Source organism: Heterocephalus glaber, unplaced genomic scaffold, assembly GCF_053883595.1.
Source record: "Heterocephalus glaber isolate CG9 unplaced genomic scaffold, H.glaber_assembly_v1.0 deba00001058, whole genome shotgun sequence".
Classification (NCBI taxonomy): domain Eukaryota; kingdom Metazoa; phylum Chordata; class Mammalia; order Rodentia; family Bathyergidae; genus Heterocephalus; species Heterocephalus glaber.
Genome location: NW_028258184.1, coordinates 2,446,175 through 2,459,577, shown reverse-complemented (window position 1 = coordinate 2,459,577; position 13,403 = coordinate 2,446,175). Strand labels below are relative to the sequence as shown.

General features: G+C 36.1%; 1 long non-coding RNA gene across 1 annotated transcript in view; it reads left to right on the top strand.

The window, feature by feature from the left end:
* Nucleotides 1–592: 592 nt before the first annotated feature.
* LOC101711805 (uncharacterized) overlaps nucleotides 593–13,403 on the top strand; it is an 85,139-nt gene continuing 72,328 nt past the window's right edge. Inside the window, exon 1 of the long non-coding RNA XR_206375.3 lies at nucleotides 593–816. This is a non-coding gene — a long non-coding RNA (uncharacterized LOC101711805). The remainder of the gene's footprint in view (nucleotides 817–13,403) is intronic.

The following is a 13,403-nucleotide window of genomic DNA, read 5'->3' as shown; positions in this document are numbered from 1 at the left end:
ATCATTTCAAAGTACAAATATCTGTGGAAACTGCAGTGGACCCCTCTGCTCTAGAGGGCATATGTTCTAACATAGCCCAGTGGATGCATGAAACCACAGACAACACCAATCCAGACAGATGTGGTGCCTTTTCTTATCCGTGAGTGCCAATGATGAAGTTTAATTTGTGAAAGCACAGTAAGGAAATAACTAATTCATAATATAATACAACAGTTATGCTGGGATATAGCTCAGTAGGAAGCACTTGCCTAAAATGCACAAGGCCCTGGATTTGATCTCCAGCAGTGCCACCATCACCACCAAAAAAATTTGTCTGTTAGTAAAATAGAACAGTTATAAACATATGCTATAATAAAAGTTTTGTGAATATGATCTCTTTTGCTGTTTCTCAAAATATCTTACTTTCACTTTTTCTTAATGGAAGCCCTTTATGACCTCTTTTTGTCATATCTGAATTGCAGGTATCATGATACCTGAGCTTGGGGCCATTATTAAGTAAAACAAAGGTGATTTGAACACAAGCATCACAATGCTCTGACAGCTGATGTGGTAGCTGAGACAGCTACTAAGTGACTAAGAGGTGGATAGCATACGCAGCATGGATATGCTGGACAGAAACAGACTCATGTCCCAGGCAAGATGGAGTTTGCGGGCATGAGATTTTATCACACTGCTCAGAGCAGAGTACAATTAAAAGCATATGAATTGTTTATTTCTGCAGCTTTCCTTTTGATGTTTTTGAACATTTGACCATAATACAACTGAAACCACACAAGTAAAGTTGCAGATAAGCAGACTACTGTATTCAAGAAAAATGTGAGTCTTGGAAATAAGTCATTTTTAGTTAAAAATATCTGGATAATTTTACTGCTTTTTTATCATACACACTAATTTGTTTAGTGTATTAAGAAATGTAGACATATAAAAATCTGCATGTTCAATTAAAATACAAAAGGAAAAAAGGGAATTTTTTGATATTGTTATAAATTCATGATGAATTTTTATTTCAAATAATTGTTTTAAGTAATGTAAATTATCTTGTATTAGCTGAATTCTATTTCAGATTTCTAATCTTGGCTTGGAGAACTTCATTAGATATCCTGTTGAAAGTCTTATGTAGCACTTACCTTTTATTTAGTTGTCACAAGAGGGAGTAAGAGTTCTGCTAAATATTCCATATTTTCAAACTTTTCCTAAAGTATGTTGTTGTAAGACTAGAAACCCCTTGAGTGCTAACCATCACATTACCTCTCCTTTTCCTAATCCATTTAGAAATCTTATTAACCTTTAATGTTGAGGTGACATGATGACATCTTCATAATAAATCCTAAATTTGTGAAAAGCATTAGAATCTTTACATTTAAAACAGAGGATCATTTTGCAAATGGTCTGAAAAAAACCTAAATGACTTTTTATACTATTTGGCTAATGTGTTTGAGTTAGTTATCATTTTTAGCATTTAAGTTTCTGCAACAAAACTGTGTTTTATTAATAATGGTACAGCAGAATAATAAAATATGTTACAAAAGTGGAAATTAAGCTTTAAGGAGAAAATCTGAAATTCCTTTTCTAGGATGTTTGTAGCCTATGAAAATTTGCTGTTCATTCTCCTGATATCATTGTTTCCTCTACAGAGCTCGGTGCTAGAGTACATGTATGTATTTAGGCATCCACAGGTCGTTAGGTAGCTTTAGAGTAAAAGTTTAGAACATCTCCCACGAAGTACAACATTGCTGATCTTTGTAAATTTTTTTTAAGAGATGAAAAACTGTACAATCTCCTAATTACAGTTTAGGTCTTTAGAAGGTCACATTGGGTTTTTGTCTTGTGTTCTTTACTAGAATGAATTTAATTTCCCCTGAAGATTGGTTCTTCCAGCTTTAGAAATATAATAAAGAATTAAGATGTGTTATTTAATCCTACAGTCACTCCCCACGATGAATATAATCAGGATGTAGTGGAGACATGTACTAATAAAAATAAAAATTAGAAAGGGAAATACAATGATGGGTTATTCCTCGAGATTCCAGCAGCTATTTAAGAAAAGAATCTCCCCCAACTTAATATTAAACGGCCACGTGTGCATTTTGCTTTATGGATGTAGGACAGACCCTTTAACCCTTAACAGAAGCTGTGGCTTTTTCCTTGATCTGAATTTCTACAAAGATAATATGGAGAGAGCAAGATGCTTTCTAAAATAATGTAGTTTAATGTATAGATTCTTTCCCTTCCAGTTAAACATACAGATATTAAATAGCCTAGAAATTTTGTTCTTTGGAATATTCGGAAGCTATTCAGCAAAAATGCGGTCCTTGGCTACAAGTCTTTTCTAGCTAAATTCATGGGAAGGATTTTGCTGCCACTTTGAGTGTTTAAAGTTTAATTTCATAGCAAAAACAATGCCCCGTGGAAACCGCGCTGCTGCTGATCGCCCCCTGCACTCTGCTGGGAGTCCCGCGGGAACGCAGGCACTGCCCGCCCCACCCACTGCTCCCAGAGTTTCCCACAGTCTGCTTTAAACTTATTAAACTTTGAGTACTATGGGTCATTTGTCAGCAAAATTCAAAAGAAATGACTCTGCACAGCCTCAGAGAAATTAGAACACAGTTATTTTATATGAAAGAATAAAAATTGCACTTTTGTACAACACAACCCTAAAATCCCATATTATTTAATGAATTGCTAAAGTACTAGAATTACCCTTAGGGGAAAAGTTCTTTACATGTACTGTGTTAAGAATATAGAATACGATACCCGTGTAGAGCAGTTCTGGAACTTGTTCTTTGTCAGAGCTGTAAGTTTTGTTGCTGAATGTATTGGTGTCAGGAAGTTAAAGAGATTAATTAACCTAGCATAAGGCATGGAAATATTAAAAGCACGGTGTAGGTGTAAGTTCCATTTAATTTTAATTTCAACAATATATTTCATTTTCAATTATTGAAATGGTATTTGTTGGACACCTGGCATTTGGATAATCATTTTAATCAGTTTGTTTAAAAATGACTTTAGGGTGATTTACATAAATGTGAGTAGCAGGAGGAAATAATGTGAAATTAGAAGAGGTGAAACAAATAGAAATATACATTAAAAAATGGGATGTAAACAGTAATAGAACATTTTATACAAAATAAAATCCCTGAGTTCTACTTGTTAGTGGAAAGTGTAAATTGGCTATTTTTTTTTTTTTTTTTTTGGAACCGGGGATCGAACTTGGGACCTTGCATTTGCGAGGCAGGTGGCCGCACCTCTGAGCTAAATCCCTGGCCCTGGATATTTTTTAATCAGTGGGAAAGTAACAAACAACAAGCAGTTAAAATTATTGCTCACTAACTAAAAATAATCAACTTTCTTTAGAAAACACACTATTGATGATATTGAAAGCAGAGAAAATGGAGTTTTTGAAAAAAATTTTTGAATTCTCAAAGAGCTAACCCTGTACATATTAGTGAACACCCTCAACAATATTATTAGAGTGAGTTACTACTTCCTTGAAGTCGTGTTTTAAATGCTGCAAATTAAAAAAAATGATTTCAACCAAGTTCATGCTCTCAATGAAGTTGTGATTTGGTTCTGGAGATAGACACATAAATATATTATAAAATATAATATAATGAATTGTATGAAACAGGTAAACTCAAAGTAGTGTGTGTACCCAAAAATCCTATGGGATGTCTCCAATGAGGAATTAATTATTTTCCTATTCAATAACATATAATGATAAAGGAAATTCCTGCAGGTCATAATCTTCCCATCTCCCAGAACATAGCCACAGTCCTGCATTGCTTATTCTTGAGCAAGCACAGCTGGGTCCTGGCTGGCTTTGTTCCCTTCCAACTAGCCTTTGTATTGTTTCTAGTTACTCACTGGATGAAACTCACAAATGGTGCATGATCTAAAATTGTTTTCGAAAGTAACTTTTAAAATCTGTGATGGATTAACTAATGGTCAGCTTGGAACACCCAGCTGAACTGAGTCAGTGTGGTCCTGGGTGCAGAAGACTCACCTGAGGGTCAGGGAGGGGAGGGGGATGGGGGAAATGGGATAAAATCAAATAATGTTTATCTATATAAAAAAGAGAACTGGAGAGGAAGATCATTGCTGCTGATTTTCCTGGGAGGCTTGCTGTGGCTGGCTCTCCTGATGTGAACTTGGCTGTTCTCCTCCTTGGAGCAGCTCGGGTCCTGGCTGTTCCTGAACTTGGCTGCTGTTCTCTTTGGGGGAGCTCTGGTCTTGGCCTCCCAGGTCCAGATCCCTCCGCCCAGTGGCACAGACCCTTCACCCTGGTGGTGCAGGCTTTCTAACTTCCTCCACTGACTTTTGGGCCTTCCTGGTGCAGATCCTCGATACAGACTTGCATGGAACATTGTTGGGCTAGACTCGTGGAGGACATTGCCTTGGGCTCTAGGCCTTTAGCTGGACTCCTGGGGGACATTGCTGTGGGCTCCAGGCCCTTGGATGGATGTTTTGGGGCTCTAGTGTGTGGACAGATCTCTTGCTCTCCTCTGCATTTGACTTTTTGGGTGATTATTATAAAATAATCCTATAAATTATGTGTCCTATATTAAATCTATTCCCTTGCAAACCCTGACTACAACAAACTCCTTATCCTATATTTAATTCTGTTGATGCTCCAACCATAAACAATATCCCTCTCATTTATAAACGTTTTGAGAAGAGAAAAACATAATCTTATTTGCAAGATAATCTTTGTAGTTCCAGTTCCATTGTCGGCTCCAGTGCCTCGCACATACTGTATACTCAACAATACTTCTAAAAGACATTGGATAAGTGGATTTAGCTGGTTCAATAGTGCAACCTTTGCTTAACTTCCTGATAGTTGCCGTTTTGAATGTATTTATGATCTTCCAACTTTCCATTGAAAAAACATGTCCACTATGTTTGATAACTACTTATGAGAGAAGTTAATGGTTAATTTAGATTTACTAGACAAATCAGGTACCTTTTATGAACATATGAAAGCACCTATGAAGTCTGTCATTTCTATGTCCATCAGTGAGTGTGTTTGTGTCAATGTGTATGTCCTGACTTTTCAGATACTCTCAGCTTACCATGACATTAAGAGCCTTCAGCATTATTCCAAACTCCAAACCAATCTCATCGTATTTTGTGCAGTTTTTAATCTATGTTTGGGTAAAACAGGTGTTAGCAACTGCAATGATCCTACAAGGCACACGAAAGATATATTAAATATCTAAAAACAGCAATAATTGAATATGTTGTCTTCATTTCATAGCACGTTGAAGCCTATTGTCTCTTTTTAAATGGTATAATTAACTCATAGATTATTCAGTGAACACTGACTAAAACAGAGGTGATAAACCTTTGATTAAAATTTGATTGTGGTAAAACAAAGTCTAGGAACTTATTTTTGAAGATACTGAATCAGAATTCATGTATTTAATTATATTTTGTAGAATGCTACAAACATAAACAGCTTTTGAGTATTTTAGCTGAGTTCTAATGTTAAAATATACACGTGGCATTTCAGATTAGAATTAGCCATTCAGTTATCATCACATAGTGGCTTTCACTGCTGAGTGCCACTGGGATGCGAGGCATCAGACAGCTTTTGGAAATAAAATTGGGATGAGAACGTCACATGGCATGTCATTAATAGGTACAATTTCTATGTATCATTTAAAAATTAACTTAAAGGTTCAGAATGGGGTAACTCCAAGTTACAAAGATATTTTTACACATCAAAGACTTAAAAGAGTTTGAGAGCCCAGAGAAATAAGGAGGATTTAGGGGACACTCCCAGGAGTTGTCAGTACCCCGCGTACATATTAAAAGGGCTGGGCTGGGGATTTAGCTCAATGGTTTTGCCACCTGCTGTGTAAGCGCAAGGACCCAAGTTTGATCCTGCTACCAAAAAAAAAAAAAAAAAAAAAAAAAAAAAGTGGCCACAAGTGATCTTGCCCAAGTAGAAGGGGAGGGAACCTCAGGGAAGTCCAGCCTGGAGTGTGGGCAGTAGAAGCCCTTTGATATTACTGGAAAAGAAATTGCTCAACAGGGAGTGGCAGAAATGAGAGCAACATAGTTATTCTTCTTTGTATAGAGTGAATCAACAAAGTTTTAAAAAGTGATGTTTATTATTTAATTTGTTCAATATTAAGTGATGCTTATTGTTTTTCAGGAGCGTTGCACCGTAGATACCATGGAGAATAAGAGAAAAACAGTGTCTGTTGTCATGGAGAGTCAGTCTGGACTTAGGTCATGTGGCCTTTGAGTAACACATTAAAGAGGTTGTAATTTAACTTGTCAGCAATGGAAAGCCATCCACAGCAGTCTAGGCAGGGACCTTGTGGGTCTGAGTTTGGTGTAAGTGAATTACTGTGGTAGCTGTGTAAAGCGAGCAGGTGTAGAGGAAGAAAATTATCACTGGGCCTGTTGCTAGTGTAATAGAGTTGAGATAGAGTAAAGAGACCCAGAAGCTTGGTGGGCAGAGTGACAGGAGGAAGGTCAGGGTTTTTGAGGGTCAGGCTGTGGAATGACAAGCTGGTGACTCTGGGGTGTGGGATAGGATGGAGAGGGAGGAGTTGGTGACAGTTTTGGGTTTCTAGCTTGTTTGGTAAATGGATCCATGACTATCCAGCTAAGATACTGCAGGAGAATAATTCAGATTAGAAAGTCGGCTTTCCTCCCAGTAGTAAACTTAGTGTAAAATTGGTATGATTTTCAAACACTGAATACCTGTGACATTTTTGCCTTTATTCTCCACATTAAACAATGTGGGGTTGAAAGGTGAAAACGGAAGAGGAAACAGAGTGAATGATAAATGGAGAGCTTGGGAAAAAATAAGCCCATTAAAATCCATTTATCAGTGTGTAAATTATTTAACCAGGTCTTTGAAACAAGCATCTATTATAATCCTGTATTTTGTTTGTTGAAAGTAAATTCTGCATTGAAATCTTGGGGTTTTAATGTAGTTGCTTTAAAGAAAAAGTGGAGGACAAATCTCTTGTGCAGGTTAAGGATATAGACTCTGAAGTGATGGCTGGTATCAGAATTCAACTGGCTTGACGCCTGCTTCAGTTTTTTTTTCCAGCCAAAGTGTATTGTTTTCCTACCTTATAAACTGTATGTCTCTGTGTTCTTTATATAATTTGGATTTAAGTGATCTAACCAACCAGGCATTTGTAACTTTTATGTTTTGATAAGTGACAGGAACTATCATAAAATTCCGTTTTATTTTATTTTTTAATTTTTATTTTTTTTAGTTCCATTTTATTTATAGTGACTTTAGTCCAAAACAGCTCAGAACCCTTACACTGCTCTTCTGGTATCTTTCTGGTTAGCTACAATTAACTTCTTCCTGTATGGAGATTTGTTTATTTATTGCTTTGGATAGCTTCTATTACAAACCTATTTTCCAGTGTTTCCCTTTAGATATCGGAAACAGTACTGACCACCAGGTCACAGTTACTTAACAGAGTTGTAAGCTTAAATTTGAGACTGTAGAAACGCTTCCATCTTTTCCTATCTTCCTTCCTGCCATAGGAATTTTTGTGAAAGGGATTCCTGGTGCTATTTCTGCCATTTGCTTACATTACATGTATTTTGTTCCAAGAGGGCACACCCTCTAACTGTGGGAATCAAACTTTTGGGCAGAGAGTCTAGTCCTGCAATTATGTGAGATGAGGCCATTGGGCTGCTTGATTTCTCAGGGGAGTTTGGTCATGGAGCCCGGCCACACTTCCACTCCTGCAGCGCTTCCAGCCACACTTGTTTTCCACCGCATTGTTCTGTTGTAATTATCTCACCTCTAACCTCGAATCCCAGGAAGCTTCTGCTTCTGACCTGTTGCTGAAATCAACTTGGGAAAGACTTTAGGATAGTCATTTTGAGGGGCAAGCTATGCTTTCAACACTGCCCACCAGTGCCTGAAACTCAAAATTCAGATTGGCAGAGATGCTCCAGGAGACCTTGCTATGTTATAGAAGAGAGAAAAAGTTTGTTAAGCAGAGCAGAGTATTCAAACTTCACCTAACCAGATCATTTGGGCATCATCCTTGCATGTATGAATACTCTGGAGAGCCACATTTATTACAAGGAATTGCAATTCATCATTTTTAGTATTAAATAAAAAGGCAGGATTTTAAAAAGTTGGTACTGAAATTAAGAAGCAAAATCGGGCCACTAAGAAGGCAATAAGCATAGCAACCATCTGCAGAACGCTTTCTATGTACTTTTCATGTAGCACGTAGCTATGTGCCTGAATTTCCCACTTTAATCCTCACATTATGGCAGTGTTATAGGAGAGGATCCAGATATGGTCACATTCATGTAAATGGTGTATGATCACCTTTACATGATGGGCTTTGGACCAGGCTGCTTAAATTTGAATTTTCACTTTATAAGATATAAGCTATGTAGTCTTGAATAAGTTATCTGACCTCTTTTTGCTTTGTTTCCCTATTTGTAAAATAGGTACTGAGACTTACATCACAGAGTTGTTCAGAAGATTAAATGAGTTAATGGAGGAATTGTGCCTATAGCATACTAAATACTCAATAAATATTAGTTATCGTTATTTACCTGATGTTACTGATTAGTAGTTTAGGGAATTTATTAGAAAACAGATGCTTTACTAATGTTGGCATTAGGATGAGAAATATGAACTCATGGACCTTACAGCCAGTTATTTGATTACTAACTTTTTCTTGCCAATATTGAAGAATAATTCCCGTGCGTGTGTGTGTGCACGCGCATGTGCATGTGTATGGTCCTGGGATTGAGCCCAGGTCTTTGCATATGCTAGGCAAAACTCTACCATTGAATTACACCCTCATCCCTAAAGAATACCTTTGAGAGTACTTTCAGGTATAAAATTAAGTGATGCAGAGCAAGGAGAAAGAACTGTTAAGACTGGCCTTTGCTCATTATAATTTGTCTTCTTCTGACGTAAAAAGTAACAGTCACTTTTAATGTGTCAATGATGGACAGTCTGTGAGCTTGAAGTTATATCAATAGAAACTCGAGAAGCTATAATTTAATTAATTGATACAAAAGCTCCTTTCCTTCCCAAGTAGCAAAGGAAAAGCAGTCCATGCTTCTTATGAGCTGGGGAAAAAATGCAGCATTTGGGCCGAGATCTGCAGGGCCCGGTCAGGTAGAGCAGAATTCGTGAGCAGCTGAGAAGGCATCAAGGGTCACGTGTGGGGCAGCGTCTTTAGGGTGGTTTCACATTGTTGGAGGCCGGAGAAGAGTGTGTCTTGGGGAGGGGTCTGGGGCCCAGGAGGTTACAAGAGACAGAGGCGGGCTGGAGCCAGGTCAAAGGCTTTGTGTGTTGTGTAGTTATGTTGAGTTTTTATTGGGAAAGGAGGTTTAAGGAACAGCACATAACCTGCACATGGCAACAGCAGATGTAAACCAGTCCTGGGACATAATGTAGAAGAAATTCTCAGGCAGTTATTTTAGTAGACCAGTGAATGGGTCTTATTTTGTGTCAACATTAGGGATTGTGGGAAACAATAACATACAGTTCATGTTTTTAATTTACTAATAACTCAGTAGAGGTACCAAGAAGATGACACGTATTCATTAAATAAATTGCCTTTGTTTCACTTCAGGTTTTCTCTTTCACTTCACTTCCCCTTTATTCGTATTTTATGGTTTACTTATAAATCAGCCTAATTGCTGACTGGGGATAAGAGCAGGGTGAACAGGAAGAGGGCGTGTTTGATTTATTGGAATATATATTTTTTAATATGTGATGCTATTTAGTTTTCATAGGAACAAGTGGGTGTGGGTAGACTGGCTAGATTTGCTATATCTTGAGCTGAATAATATTAGCAAGTTGGAGGGAAACACCTTAAACTGAAGTTGTAGTTTAAATTACTGCAAATTCAAATGAGCCACTGTAAGACTTTCTGATATATCTTAAAAATCTATTAATGTTTTCTTTGAGTACAATCTAAGGCTTGCTTTGCCCTTGGAATTTTTCAATGTCTTAATTTCTAATATCCATTTTTTTCTACCTGATTCTGTTTTTGTGTCTGTTTGGGTTTATTTTATTGCTTCCCATTTTCATTCAAAAGTTTTTCTTGGTTGTATTATTTTACAAATGGTTGTATTATTTTATTTGTCAAATTGTGCATCAAAACATACTTGTTTTACAGTCTTAGTCTGTCTCATAAAATTACTTTCATCTAGAGTGAATTCCTGTTATCTTTTACTTACTTATTTTTGATGTCCTTAGTGTGTCCTTAGCATTAATTTTAAGTTGTCTTTGGGATTTAGGATTGCTTACTCATACTGTCACTGTCACTGTCACTGTGTCTCGTCTCTCTCTCTCTGTCTCTCTCTCTTGCTCTGGTTCTCTCCTCCCCCCATCAGCACTTTTGCTTTATGATTGTTTCTACTCAAACTCGAGGCTCTTAGTCTAGAACAAGATCACATGCTCTTCAGCCCCATAAGCCACATTGCAGATCCACACAGCCACTGGAAGGCTTCGGTTTGATTTCTGTTTGTATTGTTAAGATTTTTGTCCCTGATGTGCCCCAAATAGCAAAATAAAAATCCACTCTGTCTTCAGCCTCCTTTCACCAATAGACAGGGAAGCCACATTCTAGCTTCCACCTTCAGTGCTGAGCTGGTCCCTGGCAACAGAGGACATGTTTAGAATCTCTCACCCCACAAGAGCCCAGACCGAGTCACGAGTGCCTGGTTCTGGTCTGAAGAATCGCTCATCTTATTTTGTCCCAGCAAAGTCTTTTTTTTGTTTTACACTTTCTTTTACATATTCCTGATTGCTTTTAAAATACCACATATTATACTCAATAATGATCTATTTATTGCTGTTTGGTCTTTATCTTTCACTAGAATGTAAGCCTCTTCAGGCAAGAATGTTACACATCCATCATTTGTTTCTCCTTGGATATAATTGATTTTGTCAATAAATTTTAATCTCTCATCCGTTTTTTCCCTATAAACAGAATAAATAAGTAAAAGCCTAAAATCCCCAAAGGAAATTTCATATTTAAAAAAAAATTATAGGAGATAACTCAAATAGTTTCTTCCTGACTCTGGTTTTCATTCTTACATCATCAATCTCACTCTTTTTTTGGAATCATCTCAGAATACAAACAATCTAGTAATTCCCATCTTTAAAAAAAGAACTCCCTTTACTTCAAATTCCCACAGCCCTCCTACATACTTATACAGTTTCTGTGCTATACTTCTCATGAAAATATCCCCAAAGAATGGTCTATCCTCACTACCTATAGTTTTCATTTTGTACATAGTGTTCAGCACTGGAAACAACTCGCCTCCTTGGCATTCTGTGGAAGCTGTCCTCCTCAGAGTCAAAAGCAACACAGTATCAAGCAGAGGACAGCACTGCACAATTATTCCTTCTTTTTGGAAATACTCTCCGGTCTCACGTTTCAGCACATCAGTTTTTTGGATTTTGTCCTATGTAACTGGGTGTCTCTGTTGGTTCCTCATTTACTGTGGACCTTTTAGATGTTGACATTGTCCATGGCTCAGGCTAGGGAGGTCCTTATTAATTCTCTTCTTTTAAGAATTCTTTTCATTGCTTTAGTTGCCTATTTGCTGATGACTACCAAATACTTACGTCAACCCCAGAACATTCCCTGAGGTCTAGACATATGTATCTATATCACATCTTTACCTGCTTGCTTTTTAGACACCCCCAATTAACTTTTCAAAAATTGAAATAATTTTAAAATTTACTGCATTTTTCTGCTTTGCATTCTTTCATTGGGTTTTATATCTCTTTTAAGGCATCGTATTTCTCTATTTTAATGTCCTCATCTATATTTATCACTCTCTTTGTAGTATTTTAGATAATATTTATTATTTAATTCTATATATTTGATATATTTATATTGCACAGTAGGTAATTTTCTGTCAATAAGAAAAAATAAAACTGCTATTCTTATGAAAATGTACGAATATTATTTGTATCTGTAAGACAAATTATGAATCTCTAATATACTTTTACTCTCAAAAGGTAAATGTGAATTTGTTTGAAGTAAATGAATGGCAGAAATTTTTCATGTAGATTCTTTTCATGGGAGACTATAGCCACAGTGAATTTTTCTAATACACTGGCAATATATTCCAGGCACAGAATCCTAGAAAATTCAAGCAGCGAGTAATAATAATAAAAAAAAGAGGAAGCACAATAAATTAAACATCTGCACCACTATTTTATATTACCTTGTAAAAATATGGTAAGGACTCACAGCTTTAATTTGTGAACTCTAGAAATCAGTGCTTTCTCTAATACTAAATTTATTAGGAAAAGGTCGACATTCTGAGTGGAAATAAGCTTTGTAGGATCCATCCTATGAGGGTAGCAGTTTCAGCACCAGAAATGTGACTCCAGTTGTCAGAATTCATTTACTGCAAATGCCTTTTTGTAATCATGCTTGAAGAATTTAACAATAAACAATGACTTTTCAATATCTTACAATAAATAAAATAGTATATTCCCTCATAAAAGGCAATACAGTGTGTCATGGAGCTCATTAATAGGAAACAAATAAATACAGTTGGGATAAGATCATGAAAGAAACAAAGCAAAAATGAGAAGAAACAAATTAGTTTAGAACAGATAGGATACAATCTGAAGATTCTTTAAAGATGAATGGATATTCAAACTGAGTTTGAAGCATACCACAAAACCACACGTGTATAGAGCTTTTAGGGAAACCTAATTGATACTCTATAAAAATATTAAGTTTTGTTCATTATGTAAACTCAATGACAACCTCGTTTTTCTTGTTTCTGATGACTTGTTTTCACAAGTGTTAGTTTAGCAATATATCCATTAATTGGTAAAACTCATACTTTTTATTATCACACAGAAAATAATTATTCACTTTTATATGTGATGAAAATTTATAGATATATTCTGTGTTTTTTTTTTACAGATGTTAGACTTTAATAGTTTTATGAGTGGTTAATGTTTTTGTGTTCACTTACAAAATTATTATATCCTCTAGTTCACATTCTGCAGTGAATTTATGATGGTTTTCAGGATGATGGTTTATTTGGATTTCGATTTACAAATGTTTTGACTGAGTACTTTATTTCTGTCTGTAAGAGCTTCTATAGTTATTACAACCGAGGTATAACATGAGGAAAATTAAAGTGCTTTTTATGTAACTAATATCTGAGAAATATGTTTATAAAAATCACACTTTGCTTTATAACCTTTGAAAGCTTATTCCTTCCCTTTGAAGACCATTTCCTCCAGTAAAGTGTTATGTTTTGGCAAGGCTTAAATAAGGCTTGCATCATCTGAGATTAGATTCAATCAAAAGGTCAAGATGATTTTAGACTATAAAGTTATGAAGTTTGAGTTATAATTATGTTAGGAATTTATTAAAATTCTCCTAGAAATCTATTAA